Source organism: Loxodonta africana, chromosome 1 (genome assembly GCF_030014295.1).
Source record: "Loxodonta africana isolate mLoxAfr1 chromosome 1, mLoxAfr1.hap2, whole genome shotgun sequence".
In the NCBI taxonomy this organism is placed as follows: Eukaryota; Metazoa; Chordata; class Mammalia; order Proboscidea; family Elephantidae; genus Loxodonta; species Loxodonta africana.
The window spans coordinates 208,058,775-208,074,759 of record NC_087342.1 but is presented as its reverse complement, the minus strand read 5'-3'; the positions used below and the strand labels follow the sequence as shown (position 1 = coordinate 208,074,759).

The 15,985-nt window shown below is 37.8% G+C and overlaps 1 long non-coding RNA gene across 1 annotated transcript in view; it reads right to left on the bottom strand.

Moving 5' to 3' along the window:
* The window catches only part of LOC135227274 (uncharacterized), a 29,750-nt gene extending 19,983 nt beyond the window's left edge, over positions 1–9,767 (bottom strand). The window contains exon 1 of the long non-coding RNA XR_010317430.1: positions 9,460–9,767. This is a non-coding gene — a long non-coding RNA (uncharacterized LOC135227274). The remainder of the gene's footprint in view (positions 1–9,459) is intronic.
* Positions 9,768–15,985: the final 6,218 nt, after the last annotated feature.

The following is a 15,985-nucleotide window of genomic DNA, read 5'->3' as shown; positions in this document are numbered from 1 at the left end:
AGATACTACAACTTTCTCTTTCTTGGTTAAGTTTTTCATTTTGCTGTAAAACTATTCTCCTGTAGTTACCTAAAAAAGCATACATGAAGTGTATGACCTCTGGGTCCTTAGAAGTCTGAGCTATTTATTTTGTCTTTATAGAGAGCTTGGTTGAATATAGATTTCCAGATAGAAAATATCTTTCATCCAGATCTTGAAGGCATTACTTCCTCGACTTCCAGCCTGCAAAATAGCTATCGGCAAGGCCAGGTACATTAACCCTTCCTTAATCTAGTACAATAACCCTTTTTCCTCTCTTAGTTAAATTTGTAAATATACTTTGCTTTCTGTTTTCAAAATTTTGTTGCACTTATTTTCCAGTAATAGCCCATTTGCTGTTTTAACAGAGTTCATTTATTTTTCCAATAGAATCTTGAGAAGAAACAATAAAAAAATGTATCAATTCAATTTGCCTCTTCTCCTAAAGCCCAATCTTTAACTATTGTGATTCTTAGGATATTTAAGAAGTTTTTATTTTTATGTTTCACAAATACTTGAATATCTTCATGTCATTGTCATTAAGTGCCATAGAGTCGATTTAAACTCATGGCAACCCTATGTACAACAAAATGAAACACTGCCCGGTCTACTCCATCCTCACAATCATTGCTATGTTTTAGCATACTATTGCAGTGACTGTGTTAATCCATGTTATTCAGGGTCCTCCTATTTTTCACTGACCTGCTACTTTACCAAGCATGATGTCCTTCTCCAGGGACTGATCCCTCCTGATAACATGTCCAAAATAAGTGAGATGAAGTCTTGCCCTCCTCGCTTCTAAGGAGCATTCTGGCTATACTTCTTCCAAGACAATTTGTTCATTCTTCTGGCACTCCATGGTATATTCAAAATTCTTTGCCAGCACCATAATTCAAAGACATCAATTCTTCTTTTGCATTTCTTATACACAGTCTGGCTTTCATATGCATATGAGGAAATTGAAAATACCATAGCTTGGGTCAGGATCACCTTGCTTCTCAAGGTGACGTCTTTGCTTTTGAACACTTTAAAGAGGTCTTTTGCAGCAGATTTGCCCAATGCAAATATGTCATTTGATTTCTTGACTGCTGCTTCCATTGGTGTTGACTGTGGATCCAAATAAAATGAAATCCTTGACAACTTCAGTATTTTCTCCCTTTATCATGATTTTACTTATTGGTCCAGTTGTGAGGATTTTGGTTTTCTTTATGTTGAGGTGTAATCTGTACTGAAGGCTGTAGTCTTTGATCTTCATCACTAAGAACTTCAAATCCTCCTAGCTTTCAGCAAGCAAGGTTCTATCATCTGCGTACCACAAGCTGTTAATAAGTCTTCCTCTAATCTTGATGCAGTGTTCTTCTTCACGTAGTCCAGTTTTTCAGATTAACTATGCGTATCTCCATTGTTGTTAGGTGCCGTCAAGTCAGTTCCAACTCATAGCAATCCTATGAACAACAGAAGGAAACACTGCCCAGTCCTGCACCATCATCATGATCGTTGTTATGCTTGAGGCCATTGCTGCAGCCACTGTGTCAATTCATTCTGTTGAGTGTCTTCCTATTTTGTGCTGACCCTCTACTTTACTAAGCATGGTGTCCTTCTCTAGTGACTGGTCTCTTCTGATAACACGTCCAAAGTATGTGAGATGTAGTCTCGCCATCCTTGCTTCTAAGAAGCATTCAGGCTGTACTTCTTCCAAGACAGATTTGTTCATTCTTTTGGCAGTACATGGTATATTCAATATTCTTCACCAATGCTGTAATTCAAAAGCATCAATTCTTCTTTGGTCTTCCTTGTTCATTGTCCAGCTTTCCTGTGCTTATAAGACTATTGAAAATATTATGTCTTGGGTCAGGTGCACCTTAGTCCTCAAAATGACATCTTGACAAATTTGCCCAATGCAATGCATTGTTTGATTTCTTGATATTGCTTCCATGCCTGTTGATTGTGGATCAAAGTAAAATGAAATCATTGACTATTTCAGTCTTTTCTCCATTTATCATGATGTTGCTTATTGGTCCAGTTGTGAGGGTTTTTGTTTTCTCCATATCTAAATCTATGGAATACATGAAATATCTCTGTAGCTAAATATAATTATTTATTTTTACATTAGAAATCAAAATCTTTTTTTCCCATCAAAACAATGTTTATGTTAACTGATATATTGCCTTCTGAAGTGAATAATGCAAGATGTTGCTTCACATCAAAACAAAGACAAAAAAGTATAAAAACCTACCATGTTATAACACCATATTCTCTGTGCTCAAAAATTAAGTAGTAAGAAAAGATTCTACATTGACATGTATAAATCACTAAACTTTTTACAGGAGGGAGGAGATTTACAATTTGTTGTCTAGCAGAATTTTTTTTTTTTATTGTGCTTCAGGTGAAGGTTTACAGAACAAATTAGTTTCTCATTAAACAATTAATACACATATTGTTTTGTGACATTGGTTGCCAACCCCAAGATGTATAAACAGTGATATGTATCAACACTCTCCCCTTCTCAACCTTTGGTTTCCCATTTCCCATTTCAGCTTTCCCGTCCCTCCTGCCTTTGTGTTCTTGCCCGTGGGCTGCTATACCCATTTAGTCTCGTATACATAGTTGAACTACATATATTGTTTTTATTGTTTTATGGACCTGTCTAATCTTTGTCTGAAGGGTGAACCTTAGGAGTGACTTCAGTACTGAGTTAAAAGGGAATTGGGAGGCCATACTCTCGGGGTTTCTCCAGTCTTTGTCAAGCCAGTAAGTCTGGTCTTTTTTGTAAGTTAGAATTTTCTGCACTTTTCTCCAGCTCTCTCCAGGAACTTCTATTGTAATCCCTGTCAGAGCAAATGGTGGTGGTAACTGGGCACCATCTAGTTGTGTGAACCCAGTCTGTGGTAGTTGTGGTCCATTATCCCATTAGTCCTTTGGACTAATATTTCCCTTTTGTCTTTGGCTTTCTTCATTCTCCCTTGCTCTAGATGGGGTGGGACCAGCTGACGTATCTTAGCTGGCTGCTCACAGCTTTTAAGACCCCAGACGCTACTCACCAAAGTAGGATATAGAACATTTTCTTTATAAACTATGTTATGCCAGTTGAGCTAGATGTTCCCCAAGACTATGGACCCCAGCCCTCAGCCCAGTATTTCAATCCGTCAGGGAGTTTGGAAGTGTCTATGAAGCTTCTATGATTTTGCCTTGGTCATGTTGTGCTGCCTTCCCCAATATTGTGTACGGTCTTACCCTTCACCAAAGTTACCACTTATCTATTGCCTAGTTAGTGTTTTTCCTTCCCCACCCTTCCCCTTCCCCACCACTCCCTTCCCTCATAACAATCAAAGATTGTTTCTTTCTGTGTGGAAACTTTTCCATGAGTTTTTATAATAGTGGTTTCATACAGTATTTGTCCTTTTGTGATTGACATATTTCACTCAGCATAATGCCCTCGAGATTCATCATTTGAGATGTTTTACAGGTTCATCGTTATTCTTTATTGTTGAGTAGTATCCCATTATGTGCATGCACCGTAGTTTGTGTTTCCATGCATAAGTGGACACTTAGGTTGTTTCTATCTTTTTTGCCATTGCAAACAATGCTGCAGTGAACATGCATATGCATATGTCTATCCATGTAATGGCTCTTATTCTCTAGGATGTATTCCTAGGAACGGGATTGCTGGATCACACGATATTTCTATTTCTAGCTTCTTAAGAAGTGCCATATTGTTTTCCAACATGGTTGTACCCTTTTGCATTTCTACCAGCAGTGTATAAGAGTTCCAATTTCCCGCAGCCTCCCAAACATTTGTTGTTTTCTGTTTTTGTATGATTTCTAATTATTTATTTTGACTTTTTTTCTTGTATTATTTTCCTGAATTCTTCCATTTCTTTGTCTGTGTTTTCCCTGTATTTTCTGTGATTTTTTCTATTTTTTTCCTTAAATTTATCTATGTTTTCCTTCATCTCTTTCCTAATCTCTTAGAGAGCTCTGGATATTAGACTTTTAAATTACCTATCAGATACTTGCAATGCCTTTTCTTCTACTGAGAGGTCATCTGGTGTTTTATATTGGTTGCTTGCTGGAGCCATCCTGTCCTGTTTCTTTTTTATATGTTTTGATATTTTTTGCTGTCTCTGAGACACTCAGGAGCTATTTTCTGCACTCATTGATTGTAGGTTTGTTTGTTTCATCCTGCTTTTTGTTTTATTTAGTTATGTCTGGGTGGGTGGGCTGTGCATGATTGTTGCTTGCTCATTTGTGGGCACAATGGTTCTCACCATCTTGTCGAGGTGGGAAGAGCTGGTCACTCAGCTATGATGCAGCAGGGTAGGTTCATCACTAGGGGAAGGGATGGGAATGGGTTGTTTGTGGCACAAACTATGGCTGTTGGGGTGGGTTGAGGGGCATCATGGAGCAGGGTCTGAGATTCTGGGGGTCCACTCTGGTGTCATCCAGGGGCATGGCATTCAGTGGTAATGTCATGGGGTCCAGAGGTCCTCACATGTGCCACTCAGGGGCATGATGCTCATCACATAGTGCAGAGAGGCAGGAGGGAAGGGAAAGCATGTGATGTGCAGAGCTAAGTAGGATAGAGAAAGAAGAACTGAAACAGAAGCAAAAAAAAAAAAGAATAAAAAAATAAATAAAAAGATGACACTGTGGGAGGTGGCAGGTGGGGGCAGGACAGGCCCAGGGAGCCCATGTGCCAGTGGCTTTCTAGCCAAGCAGTTCAGCATGACCTGTCAAGAAGGGGTGGAGGTGGCACACAAGGCTAGGTGGGTGGGAGAAAGGAAAAGAAAGAAGGCAGAGAGAGAGAAGAAACAAAAGAAAGCAAAAACCAAACAAAAAAAATATGGTGCTGAGGGAATCAGCCTTTGAGGGCAGAGTGGAACTGGGGTGGTGGTGAGCTGGTGTCTCTTAGTGGGTGGCACAGCATGGCCTATCAGGAGGGGATGAAGGCAGCACAGGGCCTAGGTGGAAGTGAGAAGGAAAAGTGAGAAAGAGAAAGATAAAGAAAAAAAGATATATATATATATAGTGCTGAAGGATACCCCTGTGTGCTGGTAGCTCTCTAGCCAGGCAGTGCAGCACATCCCATCGAGAAAGGCTAGGGGGGCACACAAGGTTAGGTGTGAAGGAGAAAGGAAAGGAAGGAAGGGAAAGAGAGAGGAAACATAAAAAAAAAAAAAAGAAGATATGGTGCTGAGGGAGCCAGGTGCTGAGGGCTATGCAGACCCAGGGAGGTATGTGCTGGTGGCTCTTTAGCCAAATGGTACAGCATGGCACATCAAGAAGAGGCATAGAAGTCAAATTCTTGACTAAACATGTTTGCAAAAATTCTAATGATTTGATAGATATTTTCAAGTGCATTAGTTTACACGAGCCCAGGTGGTGCAGTGGTTAAGAACTAGGTTGCTAACCAAAAAGTTGGCAGTTCGAATCCACCAGCTGTTCCTTGGAAACCCTATAAGGCAGTAGTTCTATTCTGTCCTATAGGGTCACTATGAGTCGAATACACTGAACCCAATGGCAAAAAACAGGAATTGATGGAGTACCAAATGACATGTTTCAACAAATGGATGCAGCACTGGAAGTGCTCACTTGTCTATGCCAGGAAATTTGGAAGACAACTACCTGGCCAGCCAACTGGAAGAGATCCATATTTATGCCTATTCCCAAGAAAGGTGATCCAACCAAATGCGGAAATCATTGAACAATATCATTAATATCACATGCAAGTAAAATTTTGCTGAAGCTCACTCAAAAGTGGCTACAGCAGCATATCCACAGGGAACTGCCAGAAATTCGGGCTAGATTCAGAAAAGGGTGTGGAACCAGGGATATCATTGCTGATGTCAGATGGATCTTGGCTGAAAGCAGAGAATACCAGAAAGATGTTTACCTGTGTTTTATTGACGATGAAAAGGCATTGAACTGTGTGGATCATAACAAATTATGGATAACATTGTGAAGAATGGGAATTGCAGAACACTTAACTGTGTTTATGAAGAACCTGCACATAGACCAGAGGCAGTGGTTCAGACAGAACGAGGGGATACTGCTTGATTTAAAATCAGGAAAGGTGTGTGTCAAGGTTGTATCCTTTCACTGTACCTATTCAGCTGGAATGCTGAGCAAATAATCTGAGAAGCTGGAGTATATGAAGAAGAATGGGGCACCAGGATTGGAGGAAGACTCATTAACAACCTGCATTATGCAGATGACACAACCTTGCTTGCTGAAAGTGAAGAGGACTTGAAGCACTTACTAATGAAGATGAAGCACCACAGCCTTCAGAATGGATTGCACCTCAACATAAAGAAAACAGAAATCCTCACAACTGGACAAATAAGCCACATCATGATAAATGGAGAAAAGATCGAAGTTGTCAAGGATTTCATTTTACTTGGTTCCATAATCAACACCCATGGAAGCAGCAGTCAAGAAATCAAAAGACGCATCGCATTGGGCAAATCTACCACAAAAGGCTTCTTTAAAGTGTTGAAAAGCAAAGATGTTACCTTGAAGTCTAAGGTGTGCCTGATCCAAGCCATGGTATTTTCAATCACATCATATGCATGCAAAGGGTGAACAATGAATAAGGAAGACAGAGAAGAATTGATGCCTTTGAATTTGGTGTTGGCAAAAAATATTGAATATACCATGGACTGCCAAAAGAACAAACAAATCTGTCTTGGAAGAAGTACAACCAAAATGCTCCTTAGAAGCAAGGATGGCGAGACTATATCTTACATATTTTGGACACGTTGCCGGGATAAATCAGTCCCTGGAGAAGGACATTATGCTTGGTAAAGTAGAGGGTCAGCGAAAAAGAGGAAGACCCTCAATGAGATGGATTGACACAGTGGCTGCAACAACAGGCTGAAGCATAAAAATGATTGTGGGCATGGCACAGGACCGGGCAGTGCTTTGTTGTGTTGTACATAGGGTCACTATGAGTGGGAACCGACTCGATGGCACCTGACAAGAACAATAGGAGTCGATATCGACTCAATGGCAATGGGCTTGGTGTTTTTGGTGTTGTTTTCCAGTTGCTGTATAACAAATTTCCACTAATTTGGCACATATCTCAGTTTACAGGAGTCAGGAGTCTGCACACAGTTTAACCAGATCCTTGCTCAGGGTCTCATAAGGCTGCGATCCAGGTGTTGGTCAGGGCTGCAGACTCATTTGAGGCTCAGTTTTCTTTCCCAAGCTGAAAAAGCTGTTGGAAGAATTCACTTTCTTGAAGCTATAGAAATCATGGTGGCTTGTTTTTTCAAGGCTTTCAGGGGAGATTTAAGCCTGCTTTTAATGCAATTAGTTTTGTTTTTGTTCGTTTTCTGTGAGTCAATTCCCACTAACTCTGACCCATGTGACAGAGCAGAACTGTTCCATAAGGTTTTCCTGGCTATAATCTTTACCAAAGCAGATTGCTAGGTCTTTCTCCCACAAAACTGCTGGGTGGGTTCAAATTGCTAGCCTTTCAGTTAGTGACCGAGCACTTAACAGTTGCACCACCAGGGTTCCTTTTTAAACTGATTAGGGACCTTGATTGTATCTGCAAAACCCCTTCAATTTTGTCATATAATGTAACCTTATGATGGGAATGACATCGATCGTAGTTTTTCCTACACTCAGGAGAGGGAATTATACAGGACAGGAACACCTGGGGGAGGGAGGAGACTTGGTGGCCATCTCAGAATTCTGCATTATGCTAATCAATGAGTGTTGGGAATAAAAAAGTAAATAAACCAAAATCCCTAGTCTTGGGGTACATACAGCCCATGATCAACAGTGACAAGCAGAAGTGTTCCAGTAAGTTAAAGAGGTCCTGGGGAGGTACTTTTTAAGCATGAAACCAACAGAACTCAGAAATAAAAAAGACAATGAATTTCACTCATAATAAGCAAGGCCCTCAGTTAATCAAAAGTAATAAAAGCAATAGAGAGTATTACAACAATAATCACACACAAACACACTCAACAAATAGGGAAAAACATAAATGCATAAATAGACAACTGTTTAAAGACATGGGTATAAAATTTATAGAAAATACAAATTAGCAACAAATTTTTGAAGAGTTATTTGATGTCTGCAATAATTAAGAAAATATACAGAAAGATGACATTTTCACCTTTCAAAATAGAGATTTATAAAATTGTTATCACTCAGTGCTAGTGAAGGTAGGCAAACTAGCCCTATGATGCATTGTTGTGGAAGAATAAATTCTGCAACTTTTTTTTTTTAAAGAATTTGTTGATATTAAGGATGATGAATGATCTTGATACTTTTTGATCCAGTAAGGGCAGAAATGGTGAAAAAATTGGAAGGAATTGAAAATTTCAACACTAATTTTTTTAAGGGAATATTTGGTAAATGAAGGTACACCTATATGATAAAATATTGTACTGTCATAAAAAATTGTGTTTTCTAAAATATTTTTGTGACATGGAAAAATACTTTATTATGTTAAAAAAGCCCACAACATAATTGGTATCATTTTAGGTGAACAATGTCCATAGCAAAAACTTGGAAAGGTATACCATAAAAATTTTAACCATAACTATACAAATAATAACACAATTTATTCTTCTTTATTGAAAATATTCTGTTATCAAACTTTAGTGAGAAATAATAATTGGCTTATAAAGTTATGAAGTTGATAAACAGAATAGGGAATGGAATGTCTTTCATGTCTAGGAGAAAAGGCCTGGTCAACATTAAAGCCTTGAGACTTCAAGGATATCATCAGAAAACAGCAAGTGAACATGAAATTCACCTTGTGTTTGAAGACAAAGTCTTAAAGGCATCCAGGGGGAGCTCTCATAGTGACACTCAAGTTGATGACTCAAGTTGATCAGAGAGTTACCAGGAATATAGAACAAGTGACTGAGAATCAAAAGCTGGGAAAACCAGTCTAGGTAATGGGATACCAAAACAGGGAGGCACTTACTGGCACAAAATGACTAATTCTAACAAAATGCAAGTTGCATTAACTTAACAGTAATATGCATATTAAATATCAGTCAAACTCTTAACAAGTATTCTAGTTTGGAGACTTGTGGGTTAAAAACAATATACATAATTGCATATTGCTGAATTATCAGAAAATTAAAAATCTAAAAGGTGAAATAAACTGGAAGAGGTGGTTTACCTATAGCAGAAAAATTAAGGACCAGATTTTTTATATGCACTTCAAGTTTCTCAAAAATTATTTAAGAAGTATGCCCGCCAGCAAACATTCAAAAATTCTTTGGAATTTTGATTATGAATTAATATTTATCTCCAACAGTAAGAAGAATTACTATAAGGTTACTAGCAAACTGTTCTTCATTTTCATAAAGGATTGAATCATGGAAGAGAAAATAGGCTTAAATCATAGTAAGATAGAAGTCGTTCTTTTTCTTTTCATTACTTTTTTTTTTTTTTAATGAATAAAGAACTTACGGTAAAATTACTTCTTAGAAGTTTGTCTTGCCACCCTTGAAGATCTTCAAAATAGTCTGAGTTCCTTTAGGTTTTCACCTGGAGTTCAAAGTCTCTGACTAGAAACAGAAGAAGAGACAGAATGACCTTTTCCTCTCCTTTAAAATGTCTGTGTGAAATAAGCCACAGTACACTGCGTGAGGGAGAGAGAGAATAACAGATAACATACACCATTTTAGTTTAAAAAAAAAGTAATAAATACTGCATTAGAAAGATGCCAGATTTTTATTGGGCTATTTGTCTTTAATTTCATTTCACATCTCTAAAAAGGCAACCACGCGGATGGGCCATACCTGAAGGAGATTTGTGGAGGACTTGAGGCTGGTGGATAGGCCTTGCAATTGTTAAAACATTAGTGAATGGGATCTTTTTCCTAGAGGAGAAATGCAGTTTTGTCAGGAGAAAGAAGGAACTGTTTCCTTTTTTTATGAAGCAGAATTCCTTTCTAATTCTCTGAACCTTTTACTATAACTGCTGTAGCATGTGTTTTAAATTATATTGTATGCATGTGTTCCCTATAAAATTAGCCATCATGACCCATTGTTCCACAGTCCTTCCTTTCATCACATTTTAGAGGCCTGTGTTCCATATTAGCAAATAACCCTTAGGGAAAATTATGAATTTTCCATACACCAGCTTTGTTACATGCTTGATAACACTTATTGTACATTTAAGGATATGGGTCAATACATAATTTTTTTTTTTTAATATTAAAACAAGTGGTCAACTGTTTCCTCATGGTGAACAAAGTAGGAAGTCAGAAAGAATATATCTAGCAACAACATCAAAACAGAATTAACAGCTCCACTTTTAACCCACTTGTACATAGATCTATAACTCCATCAATATGTTAACTAGGGTGAAGGCACATTGCCAAGTTTCGAACCCGCTCAAATTCCTTGGGTTCTGAGTATAAAATGAAATTTGAAACTTTCCAGGTTCAAGGTCCTTTTTGGTACCGTATAATGTGACCTCCTGGCTGAGAAAACGAAGTGTTCTTAGATACCAGCTTGCTCATGCAAAACAATATGATAAGTGTGAAAAAATCAGTAACATGTGGATTGGATTTTTATCTGTAAAAATCTATGATTTCTTAAACTTTTTAAATAAAAATTTCATGGTAAAAATATGCATTGGATTTAGCCTACTCTAAATCACTTGAAAAATATTTATCAGACATTTTTCTCTCAATGAATATCTGGCAGAATTTCCAGGCTGTAATATTAATGTGACTGCATTTCTTTCCCCAGCACACTCCACCAAGGTCCCCAAATTCATACAACAGAGAAAACAAACTGCTGCTAAATTCTCCTTCTCTCTCTTGCTCGTTTTCTCTCCCAGGTTTTTGAAGGTGTCCTGAAGAACTTTGTGTATTATTTCTGTTGCAATGGCACAGACGTTTTTTAATTAAATTGTGCTCTAAACTATTTATTCTAAATGTAATGCTCTAGCGAACAGCAGCAAAGGATGTACATTAATGATTTAAATAAAGAAAACAAACTTGTTTGTTTGTAATTCAGAATGGACATCCCGAAGATGAAAAGAGCCATTTCCCTGTCCCCACTCTACGATCCATTTATAGTAGCAGAGTCAAAATTAACTATTAACCAAGTCATTTCTTAGAATGACCTGGGAGAGAGAATATCACAATATCTTAAACATCAGTATGTTGGTTTGTGTGTGTGTGTGTGATACTATTTTCTGTTTTTATACTTCCTAATTTGAATTGTTTTCTGTGATGAAGTACCTAGAATTAGGCTTTGGCACTAGAATATGATTTTTGGTTGTGGTCAATCTTATATCTAAATTCACTTAATCATCTAATTTTTTTCTAAAAATAATATTACATTATCCATGTGGCCTTATGACTGCAATTCTGTTCAGTTTTCTAGAATCCTGAATGTTTGTTTCTTTGAGTTGTACAACAATTCTGAATTTGGTCAGGGCGCTGTGCCAAGTGCATGTTTTGAGAGTTGTGCTATCTTACCTCTCAGCTTAAACTTTGCAAACTAACCACATGGTTGGCAGTTTGAATCTCTCTGGTAGTGCCACGGAAGAAAGGCCTGGTGATCTACTTCAATAGGATTTACAGCCATTGAAAACCTTCTGAAGCATAGTTCTACTCTAACACATGTAAGTTCTCCAAGAGGCAGAATCTACTTGATACCAGTAGGTTTGGTTTTGGGGTTTGAGCTAGATTTGGGTTACCAATCAGAATTTATCTTTTAATTGATTGCTAATTTCAGAGTAAGAAAAACTATATTCTATTCCCTGTGCAGAATAATTACCTTAATATATTTGGCAACCCATGTATTTATTTCATATTTCCATTCAAATAATACCTATAAATATATAAGCAATGTATTTGGAATATTGAATAACATAGTATGTGATATCAGTCCAGGTTATTTGTATAAAGTAAAAACCAAGAAGACTATTAAAAACCAATTAGACAATAAGTTTTCATATTTTATGTGATAGTACAAATTCTGAAATACTACATTACCTTTATCTAAATAAAACGTAGCTCCAAAATCATGGATAGCTGCAGTTCCCTCAACTGTGGCAGATTAATCCTTGAAGATTGTCTCCCAACTCCTCCAATTGCAATCATTGAATATAATTACTGTCATGGCTTCAATATTATGCTTGTCTTAATTTTGTCATATAATCTACTGCTTCTCTTTTCTGCTTACAATGTAAAGGTGTGTTGCCCTAAAATTTTTTTCAAGAATGGTGAAATTTCCTAAGAAATTTGAAATTCAACTGTAATAGTCCTGGTTTTATTTATTTAACATTCAGCAAAATTTATTGAGTGTCAAGGAAGTGCCAGACACTCTCCTACATTCTAGGATTTGCAACAGCTACATAAATTTTATGTCCTAGTGCTGAGATAAAAAAATACCCATAGGCCGTAATGACTGATATTCTCTTTCATGCTTCCAGATATTAGCGAGTCAATTTTCAACTCATTCTCCAGATTTTATTTATCTTTAACATTGCATTATAGTGAAGACTGGCTTTTTCCATCCTTCTAAATGAAGTTTCCAATAAAAAAGGAAAACAGCATAAAGAAATATCTTTGTGCTACAGTCATTTGCTGAGTTCTATGTACTTTTTAAAGACTAAAAGAAGTAATATTTTAATAGATGGACTCAGGAGATGTCTGAGTGACTGCAGGTTCAATTCCTGATAAAGAATAAAGTATCACTCAAACTAAGAAGTGCATCCTGGGAACATCTTCTTTCATTACAAGCACATTAAGTGAAGAATGGCTGCCGTGCTTTATCTTGGCAACTTTTGGTTCCGCATAATTGTGAATCAAGGGGGTTGAAATAACCAAACATTTACAAATGATGAGTCTTTATAATTAACAGGTTTTAACAGGAAGTAAACATTCACTTATGTCCATGAATCAACAAATAACAACTTATGGCTTATTTTCAATTTTTTTTTTTCTTATTCAGCATCCTCCCACTTAGGATGGAGGTATAGTCATAAAGTAACTGCTGAAAGTGATGCTGAATGTTTTCAAGGTGAAGAAACAGGCCTGGTTGAGAAATGTATCTGCAGGATGTAATACTGGCATTTCATTTTAGTCACTTAAGTTATTCATATAATTAAAGCTGAACACCTAAGAGTTGGATAGATTCACCAGAAACAGTGGAAGGAAGAGCGAAACTTTTAAAGAGGCATGAGAGCTGAAAACATTGTAAAGGACAACCCTGGGTCTAGACCAAAAGTAATGCATGGAAATTATCCACCTAGTTGCCTTGCTACAATCAGTTTCTATTAGTTTGCTTGAATTTTAGTTTATATCATTTCAGTGATTGTGAATCTACTCCTTCACAAGAGCAACTCAATTTATTTTTTGTTTTTTTCAAGAGCTTTCTAGCTACTACATAAAGTCCCTGAGTCGTGCAAACGGTTAACACTCTGGCCTGCTAAACAAAAGTTGGAAGTTCAAGTCCACATAGAGGCTCCTCAGAAGAAAAACCTGGCAATATACTTCCAAAATACCAGCCATTGAAAATCCTATGGAGCAGAGTTCTACTCTGACACATATGGGGTCACCATGAGTTAGAATTGAATCAATGGCAACTGGGACTGGAACTGGTATCTACTACAACCTCATTACTCTGCCTCACTAAAAATTCTTCTTAGGGTTCTGAGTTCTGCCCTCAGAAGCCAAATAGTACCCTACTCCACATATCATCACTTTGTATGTATAAAAATATATTCACTGATGTCATCGATGTTATTTAATCATCGACTTGATGGCAATGGGTTGGCAATGGGTTTTTTTTTTTTTTTTGGCTTAATGGACAATAGACATCCACTAGGTGACAATAAAACACAGGAAGAGTAATCCTGGACCAAATGTCCTCAAGGAAAGCTGTTTATGGCACTAAAGGACCTGAGACAGTATCCAAAGATAATTTCACATATTCAAGAAAGAACACCCAAGTCCATGACAAAGGTACATGAGTTTAAGAATATGGCAGAAGTAAACCTGCAAAACCATGTTACACTAGTGTCATATGTGGAGTTTGGAACTACTCTACCCCTAACTTCCCCACACACATGCACACACAAATCAAAAAAAAAAAAAAAAAATTTTACTATTGATTACTTTAGTCAGGAAATCAAACAATGTATTGCATTGGGAAAGTCTGCTACAAAAGAGCTCTCCAATGTGTTAAGAAGCAAAGATGTCATTTTGACGACTAAGGGGCACCTGACCCAGCCATGATATTTTCAGTAGCCTCATATGCATGTGAAAGTTGGCCAATGAATAAGGAAGATCAAAGAAGACTTGATGCCTTTGAATTACAGTGTTGGCAAAGGATATTGACTATACCATGGACTGCCAGAAGAATGAACAAGTGAGTGTGTCTTTAAGAAATACATCCAGAGTCGTCCTTGGAAGTGAGGATGGTGAAACTCTGTCTTGTGTATTTTGGATATGTTATCAGGAGGGATCAGTCCCTGGAGAAGGACCTCATGCTTGGTAAAGCAAGGGGCCATCAGAAAACAGGAAGACCCTTGTCATGGATTGAATTGTGTCCCCCCCAAAAATATGTGTCAACTTGGTTAGGCCATGATTGTGTTTTGTGTATTCTGTGGTTGCCCACCATTTTGTGATTGATATAATTTTCGTCTATGTTAAAAATCTAATCCCTGCCTGTGGTTAATGAGGCAAGATTGGATTATGTTAAAGAGGATTAGTGTGGGATGTAACATGCTTACACAGGTCATATCCCTGATCTGATGCAAAGGGAGTTTCACTGGGGTGTGCCTTGCACCACACTTTATCTCTCAAGAGATAAAAGGCAAAGGAAGTGAGCAGAGAGGTGGGACCTCATACCACCAAGACAGAAGCACCAAGAACAAAGTGGGTCCTTTGGACCTGGGGCTCCTGCACAGAGAAGCTCCTAGTCCAGGAAAAGATTGATGACAAGGACCTTCCTCCAGAGCTGACAGAGAAAGCCTTCCCCTGGACTTCTAGCCTACTAGACTATGAGAGAATAAACTTCTGTTTGTTGAAGCCAGCTACTTGTGGTATTTCTGTTATAGCAGCACTAGATGACTAAGACAACCCTAGACAAGATGAATTGACCCAGTGACTGCAACATTGTATTCTAACATAAGAATGATTGTGAAAATGGTGCAGGACCAGACAGTGTTTCATTCTGTGTTCTGTTGTATATAGGATCACTATGAGTCGGAAATGACTCGACCACACCTAACAACAACACTTGTATATCAATGTTACCTTTCCCAACCAGCCTTCAAAATGATTTAAAATAGTCTCGCCAGTGTAGAAGAAATAGGCTATCACATTAAGACTTCTTTCCCATATCCTAAGTGTGGTACCTTACAAGATAGCCAACAAAAGGGAAAAATCAATGACACCAAATCCCAATAATTCTTTAGTTAATATTGAAAAAAACTCAAAAGTAAGGTTACATATTTGTTTATTTGCTTGTGTGTTTGGCATTGGAAGCCCCATGTCCATGAGGTGGGACAATGAGAATAGGTAGCTACAGGCAACTGGTAGACATTTTCTGGCCAACTACAAGACTCTAGATGGCAGCATGTCACTGGAATAGGGTACAGAACTAGTTTTTAAAAGGTGACTCACTTTGGGTGCCATAATAGGTAGCAATGTTTGTTGTAATCATGACTGCATACATAGAGCTTAGCACTGCTTACCTATCTAGGAGAACAATCAGTGACAAATGGGAGCAGCCAACATTCACGGCTGCATTCTTCAGGCTAAGTGCTGATCATATGAGAGTCACCACAGAAAGTTACAGAATCCCAGGGACTTGAGTGAGTAGAAAAATGTCTGGGTGAAGAGTTAACTGGAACATGTGGAATTTTGATTTACTTGCTTGGGACCTCAGCTGTATCTGCCACCCACCTGTTATATGCATATGCAAGCACTCACAATCAAGCACAAAGAACCACCTCACATCCTTGC